At 46.0% G+C, this 19901-nt stretch overlaps 1 protein-coding gene and 1 long non-coding RNA gene across 2 annotated transcripts in view; one reads left to right on the forward strand and one right to left on the reverse strand.

Moving 5' to 3' along the window:
• LOC122364657 (glycine-rich cell wall structural protein 1-like) overlaps nucleotides 1-19357 on the reverse strand; it is a 32758-nt gene extending 13401 nt beyond the window's left edge. Inside the window, exon 1 of the mRNA XM_043335264.1 lies at nucleotides 19273-19357. The gene's annotated coding sequence lies outside the window, so the exon portion shown is untranslated. The remainder of the gene's footprint in view (nucleotides 1-19272) is intronic.
• On the forward strand, nucleotides 10957-13786 carry LOC122364658. The gene is made up of 3 exons (XR_006253611.1): nucleotides 10957-11002; nucleotides 12949-13128; nucleotides 13396-13786. It is a non-coding gene; the product is annotated as an uncharacterized LOC122364658 (long non-coding RNA).
• Nucleotides 19358-19901: the final 544 nt, after the last annotated feature.

A 19901-nucleotide genomic window follows, 5' to 3' on the forward strand; every position in this document is an offset into this window, starting at 1 on the left:
GCCTTTTCAGGTCAGGTCACCAGGCCACCAAAACCGGTACAATGTCAGGGTAAAATTGGACTATATTAGCGGCAACGGAATCGCTGATTTTATCGTTTATAGCGTAAGAACCGTAAGACATGCGCTTTTCTGCGGCGTTGTAGCTTTATCGGTTCCAGAGTCATGCGTCGGCTTCTTGAAGGTTGTCAATATTCGACCTTAAAATCGGAGGAATATGGCCTTCAATGACCCCTGGTAACCAGAGCTTTGAAAGTAACCCAAGTAATTTCGTCATTATTTTTTTTACGCTGTTTCAAACGCTCCCTTCCCCGTATTGCTACGTGCCCCCCTCTTCTAGCCGAGCTAGAAGAGGGGGAGGGTGTTCAAACACCCCTCCCAGCAGGGCGTGGAATTCCAGGACCCCTAGCGGGGCGCGGGTTAAATAAATACCTAGGTTCGAAATAAAAAAATCGAAACATCAAGATAGCTATTTGAAAGACGACGTACAATTACGTACATACTTTTTGTTGCGTCTTGATTCCTTAAAAACTAAAGATGTTAGAGGCGGGTGAAATTTTGCAGTTTTTGGAGCGAAAATGGCGTGACATGACGTCACAAAAACTCTGATAGTTGTTTAAAATCGCGAATATGTCAGATCGAATTGATGTATAATAACTAAGGTACTGCAGGTTTGTCGTCACTTGTTTAACGCGCTTCGAAACTGTTGACAAACAGTGGTAGAGCGGATTCTGCCCCCCGCCCAGCTGGTTAATGAAAACTACATAAATCAAACTATTACGACTACAAAATGCTTCAAACAACTCCCAGCAGAACTGCTTAGTTTCAGAGCGCAAAAAATCATTCTAAGCACCCATAGCTGGAGACTGGGGAGGCTCAAAGCAGTGCATTATATCTGGGCAGGTGTTCCATCAACACCCAACTGAAACCGGTGATTTGTACCTATGTATCACTCTTACCCTCTGACGTCCTTTGTGTAACTGCAGTCTGGTTACTTTGAGCAGAGGTGAATAAAACTCAAAAGCTGTCACCTACGCGATGTCTAGCTGTCACCAATTTTTCACAAGTCATCTTGAAACAGTAGGCACCACATTTTTGCGGTTTTCTCATCACCTTTGTAGGCCTAAAAAAGGAAATTTTAAAATGAGGCTAGAGTGTTAGAGAGAAACTGAACTTTCAAATTTCAGCCTCTGGGCATTACAACGCATCACCACATTTCAGTGACACAACATAAAAAAATACTGTCATACTGAAAAATACTGTCACTTACCTATAGGTCTGATCGACTTCCTATGCTCATCCTGGCTTCCTGATCCAATTCAATCAGAACTCACGAAAGGATTGTCAGTTGTCACTGATTCACTTGCCTTTGCTTCAGAAGTCAGGACCAATTATCAACGCTCCTACCAAGTTTCTGGGACCGATGGTCATGGACCTCGCCCCAGTTGTGGCCCAGATGTGACGTCCCCCGTCCCAGTCGCCCGGTCCCTCCCTACTCCGGCGGCGGCCAAGGCCGCCCCGGTCCCCGCCACCGCTCAACCGGCGACGAGCGGGGACGAGCTGTCGCACTGTCGCCGTTTTTCCTGCGTTGTCTATGGCGCTTCACAACGCACCGGCTGTCGCACCGGCGGGATTTTTCAGCCCCAGCTGTCTACAAAGAGATGACGCTGTTAAATTTTTGTGCCGTGGTCCATAGTGGTCCTCTATGGGAAAACAGCTCTGATTTTGGCGGAAACGGCCTATTTATCTATTTTAAATGCATCAACTAAGATGCTCGAAGCTGTCTCTTTATTCCTATGGCTGTCACCTACGCACGCAGGCGAGTAGCAGGTTTTCTTCACCTCTGACTTTGAGGAAGGCTGGGTCAGGAACATTACGTCAAATACTACTGAGAATCTCTCGGAAGCGTTTTTGTACAGAACTACTTACTTGCACCATGCGTGCAGAAGATCAGGTGATGGTCAGAAAAGGCAAGACAGGTTCTGGGCTGTGGCTAATTCCGACCGGCCCCGCTACTATATAAACGGAGTCCAACTCGCAACCGGCATCACTTAACAAGGATCTGCAAAGGCTGAAAGAAGATCCCAACCCACAGGTGAGAACGTTAGATAGCCAGATACATGTGCTTCTCATAAGGAGTGGTAGCAAATGCCAACCAACGCGTGCCTTGTAACCTTACCAGGTTATAATGGTTGACCCGTTGTGGTTTTAAACGCAATGCAATGAAATATGCTTGCATACTGACGAATTTCAATGCTAAAATAAGTGGCCGTAGTTACGAGCGAGCGAGCGCAGCGAGCGAAGCGAGTCTTTTCAATATAACGGAAAAATCTCAGTATGAGCGGCCCGGCCCGGCCCGGCCCGGCCTGTAACGCTTTTGAGAGGCTTATATCTCAGCAACCGCTGGACCGATTGGCCTGCGGTCTTTTTTGCTGGGTAGCCCTATCCCTTCTACCCCGTAATTGACTACTTTTGATACATCTCAGTGACCGTCGTGGCACGTGCCACGTGAAAAGTCAAGGGTGTTCAAGCTATTTTGCAAAAGTAGTGATTTTGAGAGGCTCATATCTTAGCAGCCGCTTGGGCGATTGTCTTGCGGTCATTTTTATAGGGTAGCTGCATCCCTTCTACCAAAGGTCGGATACTCTTCATCTATGTGAGTGACCCCCACTGCACGTGCAAAATACAACAATAAGAGGTGCCAAATTTGTTCCCATTTCAGTAACTCGGTAATTACTGGGGCGATTTCGCTGAAACTTGGCATACAGGTAGGCACCCACCAGGCAATGCATTCCCATGTGTTGCGGTTAGGGTGCTACTGCACGTGCGCACGTGCAGGGGGCGTTTCCAGATCTCGAGAACGGCTGGGCCGATTGCGCTCAAATTTGGTACATGGTTGGGGACCGGTTAGTAGGGTGCCGTGCAAAAGTCATTTTGGACCCCGTTTGCACGTGCGCACGTGCAGAATGCCGCTTCCAGATCTCAGGAACGGCTGGGCCGATTGCGTTCAAATTTGGTACACCGCTAGCGACCGGTTAGAAGGGTGCTTTGCACAAGCCCGTTGGAAGTACCCTCTCGCCCTTCTGCACGTGCAGGGCTCACTATCTCGCTCGCTCGTTCTTCGCCCAAAAGGCGCTTTACTGGTTTTAGCATTTAAAGTCAGTGACCGATGAATACTGTCGTAATATGAAGCTCTGATTATTTTATTTTTAAATATTCATGAGGAGCCCATAATGTGATAAAATAGATCCCGACTCACATATTTTTTTAAAGCATTATTACGGAGCGAGCGAAGCGAGCGGAGTCTTTCCTTAGATTAACGGAAATTTCTGAGTATGAGCGGCCGGCCGGCCGGCCCCGGCTGTGCGGACGCTTTTGCGAGGCTTATATCTCAGCAACCACTTGACCGATTTACACGGGGTAATTTTTGTAGGGTAGCTTCATTCCTTCTACCAAGTATTGGACTATTCCCGATGCATGTGGGTGACCCCTTATACACGTGCCACGCGCAAAACGAAGAGGTGTCAGTTTTGTAATTGTTGCAATATCTCGGTAACTACTTGGCCGATTGCGCTGAAAGTTGGCATGTAGGTAGGCACCCACTAGGCACTGCATATCCATGTGCCAGAGTTGGGGTGCTGCTGCACGTGCGCACGTGCAGGGGTCGTTTCCAGATCTCGAGAACGGCTGGACCGATGGCGCTCAAATTTGGTACACAGTTAGGGACCAGCTAGTAGGGTGCCGTGCACAAGTCAGTTGGGACCCATTTTGCACGTGCGCACGTGCAGGGTGCCGCTCCCAGATCTCGAGAACGGCTGGGCCGATTGTGCTCAAATTTGGCACATCGCTAGAAACCGGTCAGTAGGGTGCCGTGCACAAGTCAGTTGGAGGTACCCCCTCGAAATTTCGCACGTGCAAGACTCACCCCCTCGCTCGCTCCGTTAGTCGCCCCAAAAGGCGCTATACTGGTTATTTGTAAACAAGCAAGATTAGTGTCACAAATGTGGACTAGCATCCACATTTATATCCACAGTTAAAGTTTTTACAAAAAAAAAACATTATTTCTCTTTTTTCAGGCGCCATCATGAAGACCGCCGTCGTTCTCGCCTGCCTGCTGGTGGCCGTCGCTGCCAAGCCCCAATTTGGTAGATTTAGACCCGGTGGTGGATTTGGCGGTTCCAACTCTTTTTCCACTCAGGGACAGTCCAGTGGCCTCTTCGGTAGCTCCCAGATCCAGAGCAGCGGCGCACAAGCACAGGTGACAAATCCTATCAATAACTAGCCGTTTTCGCGACGGCTTATCTGGCCAATGCATTAAACTAAACTGAAGCTTTCCAATTCTCTTTGGAAACAAATATTTTCACATTATGAATTTAACGTATTGTTTTAATCAAAATAATGCTTGAATACTTGGATCTATCAGCTTTATAAACAGCAATTGCCAAAAAGGCTAACCTAATGGGCATCAATCAATGGTGAACTTATTTGATCAAACTGCACATAAATGTGAGAAAATATTTGCCGGATATCCGCCGTGAAGACGGTTATGACTTATGATGTAAAATTCGAGCAACTCAAAGTTACGGAAAAGTTAGCATGGTGGATGGAGATTTATAAACGAAGGAAGAGGATCTTGACATGAATGTGGCACCGTTGTAATTTCTTGAAATATGCATAACTTTACGTAATGGCAAAGTAAAACACATTAGCTATGAATTATGATCAATACACGGCATGCTACAAATACCCTATCGTGTTGCTGACGTATTCAAGTATTTGTAATTAAAAAGTGGCATGATTATTATCTTTTTATTTTTCCAGGGTTCGGCGTTCGGGGGTGGAGCTTCCTTCAACAGCGCTGGCAGCAACGTGGGCCAGAGCACAGGGCTGTTCGGAAGCCAGCAGTTCGCCAACAACCAGGCCACCAGTAACCAGTTCGGACGTTGATTCAGTTTTCAAAAGTACCGCTCTGGTACCTATATAGTCCACGCAGAAGACTTAACTGTTTGCTACCGTTTCTTCATCAGGCATGTGCCTCAACGTCCCGTAATTGTAGTCTGTCAATACATGTGATAATATTGAGAATGCTTTAGCGGCATGGTTCCATCCTTTTTCTTTTACCTGATCATCCTTTTTCTTTTTAACTACGAAACTGACCTGACCTTAGGCCATCGATATTAAAAGTCCGAGACATAATAGACATAATAAATTTGAAGACAGACAGAAATTAACAAAACAAAATATAGAAAAGGGCATGTGCGACACATGTTTTATGGGTCATTTTATTCATAGAACTCAATAGGTACACTCAAAAATGATATGGACCACAATTGGATGAATTTCAGGTCGAGGTCAGGTCAAGGTCAGGTCAAGTGAGGTCAAATTTTGAAGCTGGATGTTAAGGCCTAAAAAGGTGTCTTTCTGATGCGTTTTTCACGGCGAATCGAATGGTTCTATTTTTCCGTACGAGGTCTAGAGTAGAACTTCCAAAAAATTCATTTTTCAAAAAAATTGTGTGTCGTGACGTCATAAAATTTTGAATAACTCCGACATTTTTGAACCGATTCTTTTAAAAATTTTAATGTAAGTGCACATGGACCACTTCTCTGACATATATTCCGGTTTTTTCGATACAATCAAAAGTTCGGATTTTATAATTATTTTCCCAACAAAAGTAATTTTTAGAAAAAAATGGGCCAAAATCCAAAGTTTTCAAAAACCGAGAGAGCCATTTGATAGGTAAACTAAAATCACATATAGCCTTTTTCGTTACGTCTTGATTCCTTTAAAATGAAGATGTTAGAGGCGTTTGAAATTCTGCCGTTTTTGAGGCGAAAATGGCGAACATGACGTCACTTAAACGCCATTTTCTCAAAAAAAAAAAAAAAATCCGACGGACTTCGCTCCAATTTTCAGGGGACGTGTCAAATTGATGTATGATAAGGAACTTAAAGTTTGACGACGCTGGCGTAGCGCGTTTAGAAGTTATTGGCAAAAAACGGGAGGGGCAGATTCTGCCCCCCCCCCCAGCGGGGCGTGGGTTATATTGTGAACAAGCAAAAATGCCGATCATTTTTACTTTGACCCGTGAACTGTGACGTCATCGGTGACCTCGAGGTCAATGAAAATATGGTTCGTTCGACAGTTTTTCCAGGGCTATCAGACGTCGCTTGAATTTTGACGATTGGCCCCGTAGTTTCGGAAATAGGAGGGGGCTCTGGAGAGCCCTCCTACCTTCGGTCACTAGCGTTATGGAAAATGCCCCAGTCAGGCGCGGGTTAACCCGCGCCCTACTGGGGTCTGTGTATAACACGCCCCACTGCACTATGAATAGCCCCCCTCCTAACTCAGAAACTACTGGGCCGATCGTCAATATTCAAACGGCATCTGATAGACCCGGAAAAACTATCGAACGAAACCTAATTTCATTGACGTCGAGTTCACCGATGACCAGGTCAGGTCACAGGTCACAGGTCAGGTCAAAGTTCAAACTTGTACTATGATTTTCAAGTCAGGGTCAGGTCATCATAGGTCACGGAAATCTTTTGTCATAAGTCGGTCACGTGGCACATGTTTTATGGTCCATTTAGGCCATAGATTTCGAATTCGGTGACGCCTGTGTCATTTAAGGCCGTTTTCATCTGAATATAGCTGAGGTCAGGTCACTTTCAGGTAAAACGTTCGCTCCATCCTTGAGTATGGCAGTGTGGTGTGGGGAGGAGCAGCGGTGTCACACATCCAGAGAATTGAACGTGTGCAGGAAAAGTTTCTTGTCTGGCTCTGTGCTCGCTGTCGGGTGACTGGTGTTTCTTTAGGGTACCGAGACTTAGTTAAGCACTTCGAAGTGGACACTGTGACAGCTAGGATCCAGCGTTTTGATATTCTCTTCATCAGGGACATACATCGCCAGAGGATACGTTCATCGTTCCTTCTCGATGTGTTCCCTCTCTCAGTACCTGTTCGTCTGCTTAGGCATCAGAGTATGTTCGCGAGTTCCCTGGTGCGACCGCGTGTCAACACTGTGAAAACGTCCATCTTTAATCGCGCTCCCAGCTACTGCAACGCGTTCCTGGATGCAAACCGCGATGTGGATATATGGAGGAGCAGCGCCGGCGAATTCAGAAGTCGAGTGGATGCCTATGTAGCGAGGGACGGCTGAGATGCAAGTCCAAGTGTTCGATGTGCCTGAAGTGTTTGTGTGTGTGGGAAATGTATTATTTGACTTCACCTGTAAATGGGTGCATAACCCGTCGGTGATAAAATGAATACAAGAATACAAGAATACAAGAAAAAAAGGTCAAAATTCAAAGTTAAAATTTTTCAGAACATGTCTTTCGGATGCAGTTTGAGCTCAGGAACACGATGGTGCTATTTATATTGGTGCACGATGACAAAAACGTACTGAAAAATTGATTTGAAAAATTTATAATTGTGAATTTTTTTTGCAATAACGCCTATAAAATGGCCATTTTTGAAGATATTTAGCTAAAACTTGCTACAGTAAGTCATAACCATGTGTTCTATTACATGTATTCCGGTTTCCAATAGTAAAAAAAAATAAAAAAATAGAAATTTTGAATTTTAATATATAATAAATTCGAAAATATTCAAAATTTTGAAAATCAGAGATAGCAGTTTGATAGCGCAGTCTATTCTAAGTCCTCTCATGCAAAGAAATTGGATCTAGTCTAAAAACTGAGCTCTTGGGAGCGATTGCCGTGGTTCAATGTTTTACGTCGAAATCGGCCGAACATGACGTCACTCTGACGTCATTTCCGGCCGACCTTTGGTAGCTACGAAGTTCATATTTTGACACAAGGTGTAAAATTGATGCAGCCGAAGGTACTGAATGTTTGGTATCGATACGTCAGGCTGTTTGGAAGTTATTGCAGAAAAACGGGAATGGGTCTATGAATAGCCTCCCCCCCCCCAGTGGGAGGGGGGCTGCTAGCCCCCTCGCCGGCGCAGGGGGGTTGATGCAACCCCCCTAAGGTTTTTCGCGAATTACTCGCGTAAAAAGCGGCCGATCGCGACGAAACTTTCACTACCTTCGCATTGATCCATTTCACACCTACCCTGAAAATTTCATGACCCTGACCCAAATGACCTTTGACCTGTAACCTCTTTTCCGAGACCATGTTTGGCTGGAATCGCGATTCGGCGTATGTCGGCTCGCATTAGCCGCGCGTTTGCAAGCTTTTCGTGGTTTCAAACGTTCAAACATGTGATTTGATGTTGCTCCCATACATTAGGGTGGATGTCAAGGTCACTTGAAGGTCAGGTCAGGTCACTGTCCTTTGGTGACCTCGGTTCACCTTTTCGAGTTTTACTTGTTTGTAGGCTAGTTTTTGGAGCTGAATTCGAATTTAGCAACCATTTGAACATTTACGAAGTAGTTTCGGTGCCTTTGTAACATGTTACGAAGCTGTCAGAGGCGGTTGACACGTATTACGAATACCCGTCACGACCCCTACCGGTTGACCTGACCTGACCTGACCTGACCTGGTCTAAATGCTTAACATCATCTCTGATTAAAGCTAACACGATATTCGTGATCAGCAACCCGAAAAACCCCATAACAGCCACACTTTACGACTTTCTAACAGGTTCCGATTTTTTCGATTTTCGGGTCATTGACCTGACCTGGAAGGTCACCCGATGACCTAGGACATTAAAATTTGGTATTATCGGCTTCCTCTCGTGACGGGCAACACGCTCGTTTTTTCCGCGAAGCTCTAGCTCGATCGGGGGCTAAACGCGAGGGGGGGGGGGTCGTACCAACCCCCTTGTGCCGTCGAAGGACGCAAAATGGCCTGTGCCGGCGAGGGTTAAGGTAATGACCTGACCGGAAAGGGTCATGTTGCATATCAGTCGATCCGTATCGTCGAGCTGAACACATCTGACGTATTTTCAACGCTCTAACACGTCTCCATCAAAAGTTATAGCCAAAAAACTGCGGGTGACCGTTCATGACCTGAGATGACCTCAGGGGCATACAGAGGGGTTGCAACTTGCAAGTGTTTTTTTTTTCGATTCAGTGTGTCATTTTTACCGATGAACCGATGTTTGAGAGTGTTTTGAACGATATTCGTCCAAAGGAGGCGCATTTCCATTTTCTCCCATATAAGGAAGAGGTCGCAAAGTTGACCTGACGTTAGGTCACATATATCAAAAATCCGATATAAACATTTAATACATATTGTTGCTCATATCAATAGCTGAAAGTTCCGAAGTGATCGTTCAGTCTGTTTAGCTATAGCGAGTCTTTGATCGTTTTCTGAGGTTAGGTCACTTGACTTGACCTAGTGACCTGACCTTGAACGACCCGGGTCTGAATTTCTTACAAGCTGTGCGGATAGGAAGTATGAATAGGAGTAACAAAAACGGTGGCGCTGCGCTACGCTGTTTCTTGAGATATTTGCGAAAAACCTGAGGGGGGGGCGCAAAAACGCCCCCCCCCCACCACCACCACGGCGTGGGTTAAGTTGGACAAATGCTTCATTTACGATAGGGTTCAATGTGTTAGGGCATTATGAAGCCAAGGTTAGCTTTAGAAGCATTAATATTGGTCTAAAAATTTCGTACCTAAATGACGATTATCAGGAACATTATATTTGCTATAGCTGCACAGGCAAAACAAGGGCGTGCAGGTGGAAGCTGCCTAATAAACATGACATGTCTTGGGCAAATTTGTATTTCTTTAACCCTATTAGTGGCAGGCTCCTGGCTACCCCTATTAGTGGCAGGGGGGCTGTTTACGACCCCCCCCCCCCTTGATATCTCGAGATCTAACGGGCCGATTTTCAAAATTCAAACGGCATTCGATTTCGCTCAACGTGATCTACATTTCTAAAAAATAAAAATTAAAAAATGTCAATAGGGGGGTAGAGGGGGGTAAAAACGGGCAAATTGCAGATACATTTTAGACTGTTTATCACGGCCAGGTTTCTGAACCAATGTTAACGCAACTTTTGCCGATCGATAGAGAATGAACCAGGAATTCACATGGATCCTAAAAATATGCATTTTCAAAAATCATAGGCGGATACAGATCATTGAGATTGGGGGTACACAAAAAGTATAGTAAATAAGGTTTTTGTTGGTACTGTTTCTAAAAAGGGTGGTAATGGTCTTGTTATGTTACAATTTTCTTATGAGAGAACGACTACAATTGTATTGGTCATGTATAGGCGGTGTCAGGGCACCTATGTTGGGAGGTAAAACATAACCCCCCTTTTTGGACGCCTGGATCCGCCTATTATAGCAAAAACGTCTCAAAAGAGGATGCACAATAACTTTGTATATGTTATCACATGATACCTTTCATTCACTGTTCGTAAAACTGGTGCATACAGTTATAATACATCAGCATCGTGATCTTCGCCCAAATGACTCGCTTGACGAATAGGACCCCTCAATTCCCAGTGCTCTGGATCCGCCCCTGGTAAAGTTATGAACTTGAAATTTTCAGGGAATGTGCCCAATTTAGTTTTAGGAAAAGTCAGAAAATTTCAGCATCGTAGCTTTAGCGGTTTCGGAGATATTCCCGAAAAACCTGAGGGGTGGATGAAAACAACCCCCCCTGCCACTAATAGGGTTGAATAAGAAGCCTGACAAACCAAAAATTAGGTAAACAAAAAGACCAACTTCTTTAGGCCATGGCTGGAGTGAACATTGCGTTTAGGCGATGCACATCAGTCGTTTGTCTATACGTAAAAGAACTTGTTCCCCCCCCCCTCCCCCGATTATTGACGTTGCCGGTTGTATGTGGACGACGCGCATAAAAAAGTTGTGGTCTAACATTGCATGTGCGTGCCTTTATGGTGTTCGAGACTCGAGCTTAAAAGCTTAAAAGTCACGCTAGCGTCCTACCCGGAATTATAAGACAGGTTTTGGACAATCCCGGCGGTTTCTGCTATATAAAGCGAGGCAGCAAGTGACTGCTATCACTCGCCTTCCTCCGACTCTGCAGTGTTCACCTGGGACTGGGCAGCTCCTCACGCAGGTTGGTGTAGTGGAGTGAACCTGCTATAGTCTGTTCCATATCAAGCTTGCAGTCGGAGTTTCTTCGGCAGATCGCTCCTCCGCTCAAGAATTTGCGTCTTAAAATGTATAAGAGCTGTATATAAAGAAATCACGCACTGCTTTCAGCAGGGCGCTTCGGCTGCAAGCTTGAAACGGAACAGAGTATAGGTAGGAGCACAACTAACAATTCATTTCTTATTATGCATATAGGTTGTCGCATTTATATAAATTACCTGTCAATTTTCGGGCTGAGACCGAAACGCCTCTTAAGACTTCACTAGTCACTACTTTTCTTCTTATACTGTTTAACCCGCACCCAGATGGGGTCTGCCGAGCAACGCGGTCTGATGGGGGGGGGGGGGTGGCATTTTAGCTCCCCCCTAAGATCTCGAGAACCACGCAACATAGCGACAGGCGGCAAACGGCGTTGGATAGCCCCAACGGGGAATTACCATGTGTCCCAATTTCATTGACTTCGGTCTAACCGATGACATCCCAGGTCAGGTCAAATGTCGAATTTTCACCGTTTACAGGCATTTCAAGAAATGCGTTGAAAAATCGAGTAAAATGCATGTCATTGAAAATCATCGATGGGGAATTGTCCATAAAACACATATTTTGCTATCTGAGGTCACTGGTACCAGGTCAGGTCACAGAGGTCAGGTCACTGAGGGTCAAAATATGAAAATATCGATGCAAATTTTATGATCCATTTTAAATGAAAAATGCAATTATGTTGGTCAGGCAGCCTTTGGGGCCAGTTTAGGTTATGTTTTGGTCAAGGTCAGGTCAAGGTCACGTCAAATTAGGTCACATTTCAAAGTTGATATTTTTGCTTAAAATGGGTATCGATTCAATGCAGCTCGTCACGGGGAGTCTAATGGTGGTCTTTGTTTTGCGCTATGTGGTCTAGAATGGCTAAAAATTGAGTTTAAAAAATTGCCGTCATCAACTTTGAACATTTTTTCGCTATAACTTGGCCAAAAAGGGAAGTATTGAAATAAATTTGGTTTAAAGATAGAAGAGCGCAGGGATTATCACATATCCCGTTTTTCGTAATTAAAAAAAATGAAAATATTTGAGTTTTTTCTTTTAAAAAAATATTTTTGGGGGTAAAAATCCCAAAATTTTGAAAATACGAGATTGCAGTTTTGTAGCGCCGTTTGTTCTTTACACGGCCACATAAAGAACTTTGAAATTGCTTGTTAGCTGTAGGTTTTGTGAGCGTTTCAAGATGTCATGTTTTTTGATCATTTTTGTTCGAACATGACCTCAGTTTGACCTCAATAGCTTCTGACTTAAGGTGACCTGTGACTTGAAATTTTGTGTGAATGTGTCAATTTGATGCTCGGGAAGGTACTGCAACTTTGGCGGCACTGCGCGCCACCCTTTTCTTCGCTATTCAAGAAAAACCACAGGAGCTAAAATGCCCCCCCCCATTAGGGCGCGGGATAAGATAGATGTATTGTCAATGTCATAAAATATATATAGTACCAGATATCGATCATAGAAAATGATCCGATGCAACATTATCCAAATGCCCAAATGTGAAAGCTGACAAAACTGAGTGCTGTGACCGTTACTATGCTTGGAGAGTAGCGGCTGTTGTGCAATTACCTAAGACGTGGAGTTGGGATTTTTCTTATGTTAGATGTGAATTTGAGACAGAGGTTTGATTAAAACCATTTGTCTGTCGCAAGGCTTTAAAGGAGAAGCAATGTCTATGCTCTTAGGTGCCGTCGTTTTTATGGGACTTAAAAATTCAGTTCTTGAATAATACAACGTCGATAAAAAGCATTCAAGTGAAACTTCAAAACCGGACTTTTTCAAGAGAAATAAAAATATTGTAAAAGATATGTAGCTTGTTCAATGTCATGACACATATAAAATAATAGAAGCGTCGCTAAAACATCTTTTCATTTTCAGACTCCAAATATGAAGACCGCCGTCGTTCTCGCCTGCCTGCTGGTGGCCGTCGCTGCCAAGCCGCAACTTGGATTTGGATTTGGCGGTGCCAATGGTGGAGCTAACTCATTCGGCACTCAGGGACAGACTTCCGGATTCCTGGGCCAATCCGGTATTCAGAGTGGCGGTGCTAGCGCTGGGGTGAGTAAAAAAAAGCGTCGCTGATCATGCTTATTGTGGCCGATTATCAATATATTATAGCTTTGTCGTGTCTCCTATCGCAGATGTATAATCATTATTTGATACCTAACCAGGCGTCTATCATGCGCAAATAACCATACAGGCTTGTCAGGTGCTATAGCGACAAAAACAGCAGTGGTACAGTGCAGGGTAATTGTTTCTATACGACTCAAGAGCGATATGGATATGCGTAGATAGCACATGCCAATGAACTACTTATTGTTACAGGGTCAGGCGTTTGGTCTGGGATCTTCAATCAGCGGTGCCAACAGCCAACTGGGACAGAGCTCCGGGTTCCTCGGAAGCAACCAGTTCAGCAACCAGAACGCCTTCAGTAACCAGTTTGGACGTTAATCTTGAAGAAAATATGAACTTATTTGAAGTGTGGCGGGAACGGACCATTGCGGACGATGGCGCATTTGTTATGACATGAAATAGAATTCCATTTTGACATAGCTCAGCAAATTTTTACGGTGAAGTGGCATATCGCTCTCATCGGTTGGTAAGGTTTTCGGCGAAAATTGAGTCCCGAACATCATATAGGCATGTGTTTTGAACGTATCACCGGAGGACCGTCGTTTTAGTGTATGAACTCGAAATAATATAATGAAATGAAAATTATATATTTGATGATGAAGCAAATAAAAGAGATCGATACGATACGAGTCAGCGCTAATTGAACCGATTATCACAACATGACATCTTTGGATTTCCCTTCATTTTTGACGAAAAATAAACAAAGCGCGTGACGGCTAGAGCATTCGCGTAATAAGATATGCCACTTCCAAACACGCAGAATAAATACACACGAAATGCACAATTCACAATTCACATACAATTACAGGCGTCTCATTGAAGTCAGTGCGACTTGTTCTCAACATGTGCACGTGTTGTCAACAACACGTCACGTGTCAACAACAGGTCGCACGTGCAATGTTAGACCACAACTTTTTTGGGCGTGTCTTCAGCTGACTGGTGCACTGCACTGCACCCTATTAGCCGGTCATTAGTAGTGTGCCAAAATTTGAGCCCAATCGGCCCAGCCGTTCTCGAGATCTGGAAGCGGCACCCTGTACGTGCGCATGTGCAAAATGGGTCCCAAGTGAATCTTGCACGACACCCTACTAACCGGTCCCTAACCATATACCAAATTTCAGCGCAATCGGTTCAGCCGTTCTGGAGATCTGGAATCGACCCCTGCACGTGCGCACGTGCAGCTGCACCCAACTGGCACACGGATATGCATTGCCTAGTAGGCACCCACTAAAGGACATGGCCCTGAAAGCTGGCATATAGGTATGCGGCTGAAGCCGCAGTTTTATTCAATGATCAATGCATCAAAAACAATCTGCTTCCGAAATATACAGATATATATATAGGTATATATATATATATATATATATATATATATATATATATATATATATATATACATATATATATACCTATATGTATATAGGTATATAGGTACCTATATATAGGTACCTATATAGGTATATATAGGTACCTATATATACCTATATAGGTATATAGGTACCTATATATAGGTATATATAGGTATATAGGTACCTATATATAGGTACCTTTATAGGTATATATGTTACGGGCCAAGTGCGAAGGCTAGTCCGTTTGCGAACGGACTAGTCCATTCGCGAATGGACTAGGCCATTCGCGAATGGCGGTCCGTTTGCAAACGGACTAGTCCGTTTGCGAATGGCCGGCCATTCGCGAATGGCCTAGGCCGTTTGCGAACGGACGGGTTTGTGGTGTTGCACTTAGCCGCCGGAAGCATGGATCCTCGGATTGGGGTACGATTCCGAATGAATGGGGGACCGCTGGTCGATGCAGGGGCGTCGCCGACGGGGGGGGTCGGAGGGGTCCGGACCCCCCCCCCCCCCCACACACACACATTCTTGAAAATATGCCGGTTCGACGCCCCCCCCCCCCCGCTCCCCCCCCCCCCCCCCCCCACACACACACACACTTTTGGCCACGAAAATCGATCAAGAATAAAATAAAATATTTTAAAAACGATTTTGGTGCATTCTCAAAATAAAATTGTCTAAATCCGAGGAGTTTTCAGCATTTGGTGGGAATTACTTTGACTGACCGTCCGACCAGATCCCCTAGTCGAAAATCCGTGGCGACGCCACTGCGTCTATATGTTTAGTTTGTTCTCCGGAGCAGATCTGCGAGCTGGCGCAACTCTGGGTTAAGGTCTCCACACACCTGGTCCATTCGGGATGCGACTTTCCGCTGAACCCTGCACAACGCGGAAATTATAGCAACGTGTTGCCGCTGGCCAGGCTTCGGCCACCGATCTGGATCTGGGGAGGTCAAATATCCCCGTGACCTTCGAACAGCGGAGAGTCGCGTGGTGTGCGGAGACCATTAGTACCGTGCTCCGGGCTCCCCGCTGATGACCCGACCTGACCTTGGTCGAGTTTGTGGCGCTCGATTCATTCTGCTCTGGTGTGGTGTACCGGGACGGTGCGGCTTTTTTCACGCATCGCTTTCACGCTTTTGCACGCATCATTTCACACGGGACTTTGCACATGCCAAGTTGACTTGCCAAGTTGACGTCACTTTGCTGGATATTTCGCACTTGGCCTGACTTCGCACTTGGACTGGGAGCATAAACGCCCGTCCATTCGCAAACGGCCTAGGCCAACTGCAATAACGCACATGGACTAGTCCATTCGCAAACGGCCTAGTCCAAGTGCGTTATCGCACTTGGACTAGGCCATTCGCGAATGGACTAGCCTTCGCACTTGGCCCGCAACATATATATATATATATATATATATATATATATATATATATATATATATATATATATATATATATATATATATATATATATATATATATATATATATATATATGTAACAGCTGGAAGCTGTAACATTTTTTCCGTACATCAAAAAGGACATCTCTCACACTCTATACGTAAGGACGATCGCACTGTCTGCCGCGGCGCTGAGCCGGCGTGGGGAGGGAGTCGACCATACGATCCCCCGACCCGTCGGCCGGTCACCATTAAGCGAAGATCAAAGGCTCGCCGAAGGGTGGAGTTCCAACACATCCATCCGGGCCGGCGCAGCTGCCGCCGACAAACGCGGCAGTCGGAAACACCTGCCCCCGGTGCTGGACCAGCCTCCCGACACCCTGGCACCGCACGTCCTGCCGAAATTTTCGAACGGAAACCGGAGCGAAGGGTTGAGGCCAGGCTAACACGGCGCCGCGTCCGGCACAGGCAGGGACTGACATCCGGCGAAAATCGAGTGTGAAAACGTCATCCGGCAGGAGACAGCTGAGACGGATGTGCCGTGCAAGTGAGGATGACGTCACGTTCCGGCGGAATGGAGGGAGGAGGGTGACAGTCTCGACTCCGGATGCGAGACGGGATGTCGCCAATTTTCTGCCCCGGTCAGCGAGGCCCGGCGACGCCCGGAACCTCCGGCCCGGAAACCACAGGCGAACAAAACTCAATGCAGAAGGAGAGAGGAGGACAGACCACGGTATCAGACCACGGGTGACAGACCACGAGGAGGAGAGCTCATCTGGACGGCGGGTCGGCCGGCACGTCTCAGTCTGAGGCTGGCCGACCCCACCCCTGCCGGAGCGGAGGGACTCTGCTGCCGCGACGGAGACTCGACGTGTCAGCCATCAACACACTGTCAAGTGAGTCATCTGTCCACCTCATCGAGACTGCCTCCCCGCCATGGACAATTCACCTCCCATTTACCCATCGGATGTCTCTGATCTGGATTAGAAATGCCACTCCCTGAGGTCTAACCTGAGCCACCATTAGAGGGTAATGGATTTAACATTGTGGGAGTGTTACTCGGCCGGGAAGGGGAGGGGAGATGGTCGCTACATTCCGCTCCCGACCGAGCGGCGCGGCAGGGGTGCGTCTGTTTGTAAGGGTGGGCAGGCCGGCTAATGGGCCTGACTGGTCCGGCCTTGTCTATGGGATAGACAGAGGGGTTAGAGGGACAGCCGGGGCGGGCCAGTAATAGTTAGTGCGCGCTAATGGCTCATCTTACACTTGTATTGGTGCTAGCACTAGTGTCGGTCATTTGCGCTCGCGGCCCGGCCGCAGTGAGGTGTGGGATTCAATGTAGGAGAGGGGAAGGGACCAGGTCAGATGGTGTCATTTTTGGGGCGCTGGTCACTATTGACGCGTCAAACTATGTCAGATGACGTCATGACGGTTCACTTCGCGGTGGTTTGTAATTAAGTTATCTGCAGTTAGGGCGTTAGGATTAGATTTAAGGCTAAGTTGGCATTGGCGAGCTGACAACCGATCGTGGCACACCGGTTGAAAATGACCAGTATTGTATCGTCCGTTTGTAAATATAGCGTGAAAATTTAACAATCTGTCTGGGAAAGAAGGGAGGGTTACTTCAGATGTGTTGCTGATTCGGATTCACAGAGACCGCTAACGTAATTATCTTTAAGTTGTCACGTCGACCACACGACTTTACGCCGGCATAACATCACAGGCTCACCGGGACTGCACCGCGGCGATCTGATCACGAATCAACGGAAACGCAATGATCACGCCCTCACGACGCGACCACCACAAATTCGTTTTTTTTTTTTTTTGCTAGTAGGTCAATATAAGCTGCTCTACAATCTGACTTGGCTGGTCTCGGTAGATCAGCGTTTCAATCCACTATCAGTCTAGTGTTAATCCAAGGCTCATCAATCGATTCTCAATTCTTACAAAGTGCTCTTCGAGATAAATCGACGGTCAGCGTAGGATTGTCACACCCGTGGGATAGATTAATCATTTGGATAAGGTTTGATACGAAGGCGGCCCAAGAAGTCGTAACGTGTTCAGTTACATTCGGATGGAGAGAGTAAACGTTGTTAACATCAAACATTATTCTGCTCCTTCGGCAGCTCAGCGCCAGAACAAGAACGCTGTGAGTCTGAATTGCCTTCCGGTTCGTTATTAAATCAGCAATGAGCCGTTTCGTGACTCGTGTTTTTTATAACCGACACAAATCTGAATTGTCATTTCAATCGTTATAAATTTTTCGCTGTTCGTAACCTGTCAATCAATTCCCCTTTCTCTCCTAGCATTATCAGTACCTAACTGATATTGATGCTAGCTCCCCCGTCGAGGTATATCAAAGATTAACGTAGAAATGATTGTTAAATTGATGCATCATTTGGGACAATTGATCATAAGCATCAAGCGAGTTACCGTTCAATGTGACGTGACTATGTCAAAAATGTCACCCTGCTTGCACACGTCTAGAGTTGGTTACGGAGGGAAGCGAGAAATTACCGCAGCTCATGTCCTTCATGTAGAATAAAGAATTTGTTCTATTCAGGTCAGATTGTCACCAGGCCACCTTACTGAACAAGATGCAGACCCTAATTAGCTGATGTTGGACCTGTGAGCTTTTCTTTAAACTGAGCGATGGTAGTCCAAACGAAACGGAAACGGACGACCCTTGACCTTAAACAATTCAGGTCAATAGACGCACCAACGGCAGCGCCCCTAGCGCCACCTACAAGACCCAACTCTTTTGGTACAGCCCGACCGCCCAGAAGGCCGAAAGGAAACAGTGGCGCCACCTATGACCGAGGCACGCCAAGCTCTGCTTATTCATTCTGCCGCGAGTGGACGTTATACGACCATCTCACGCGTGGAACATGCGTAGGAGAGACGGACAGACGGGGACAGGGGGAGAATGAGTAGATGAGTGGGCGCGTGCGGGAGTGGATGAGTGAATGGGGGCGTGAGTGAGTGAGTGATAGAGGGAGAGAGAGAGAGAGAGCGTGAGCGAGAGCGAGAGGGAGAGGCTGACGCCAGCGTTTTTTTAGGATGATGACTAAATCTTGGTCTAACGTAGAATATTGGCTAACGGGTAGATCCAACATGAAGGAATCAATCAAAGATAGTTTTAATCGCAGGCCACATTCTCAAATGATCTAAATAACATTTAGAAATCATTACATTGAAATTACACTTAATTTATCGTAAACATCCGAGTAGGGTATGATACTTCAAAAAAATCAGTAGGCAAAGTGTGAATTGCTAATGTAAACCAGAGAAAGCCAAGGGCGTGGGCAGTTAGACCTCACGAATGCCATCCAGTCCCCGTCGGATTGGAGAGCGCTGGTCACCGGCCCTCAGCTGCACCGCGAACAATGCACCAATATGGACCTGCTGAGAGAAACAAATTATCTGTTAAGACAGCTGGACGAACCCTTCTTTCAACGATTGACCCACGCTGACCTCAGTAGGAAGACGGACAAATTTGCGGGTGGTCAAAAGGGGGAGAAATAGACAGCAGTCACATATGATCAAAATTTAGTAAATCTTGGTGAACAACTCTACGGTCTAATTCTGGGGGAAACTGGTTCCCTTTGTCAGTCGAAACCAAACTGTACATCGCGAGGCATGCTACCGACTCAGATTAGCAGACAATTATAGGCTAAAGGCAGGAATGGAGAATTAATTGTGTTATGATTGAGCGCGCATCACTAAAACTTTGACATTGCCACCCCAAGCCTAGGAGGACATTCACCTCATGTCATGCGTGGTGTGAAAGCTACTGACAACTCTACTTACAAAGTTTTGGACAAAGGTCATAAAAGTGGGCTGGTGGCTACCCACGACGCTCCTGTTGTTACCAGGTGGCTACCTGGGCCTTTGTGTTATTGAAGCTATTGAAGAAAAACAGTTCGTAAAAACGGCTTCTTTACTTTTT

This window comes from Amphibalanus amphitrite, unplaced genomic scaffold (genome assembly GCF_019059575.1).
Source record: "Amphibalanus amphitrite isolate SeventyFive unplaced genomic scaffold, NRLGWU_Aamphi_draft 000690F_arrow, whole genome shotgun sequence".
NCBI classification, from domain to species: Eukaryota; Metazoa; Arthropoda; class Thecostraca; order Balanomorpha; family Balanidae; genus Amphibalanus; species Amphibalanus amphitrite.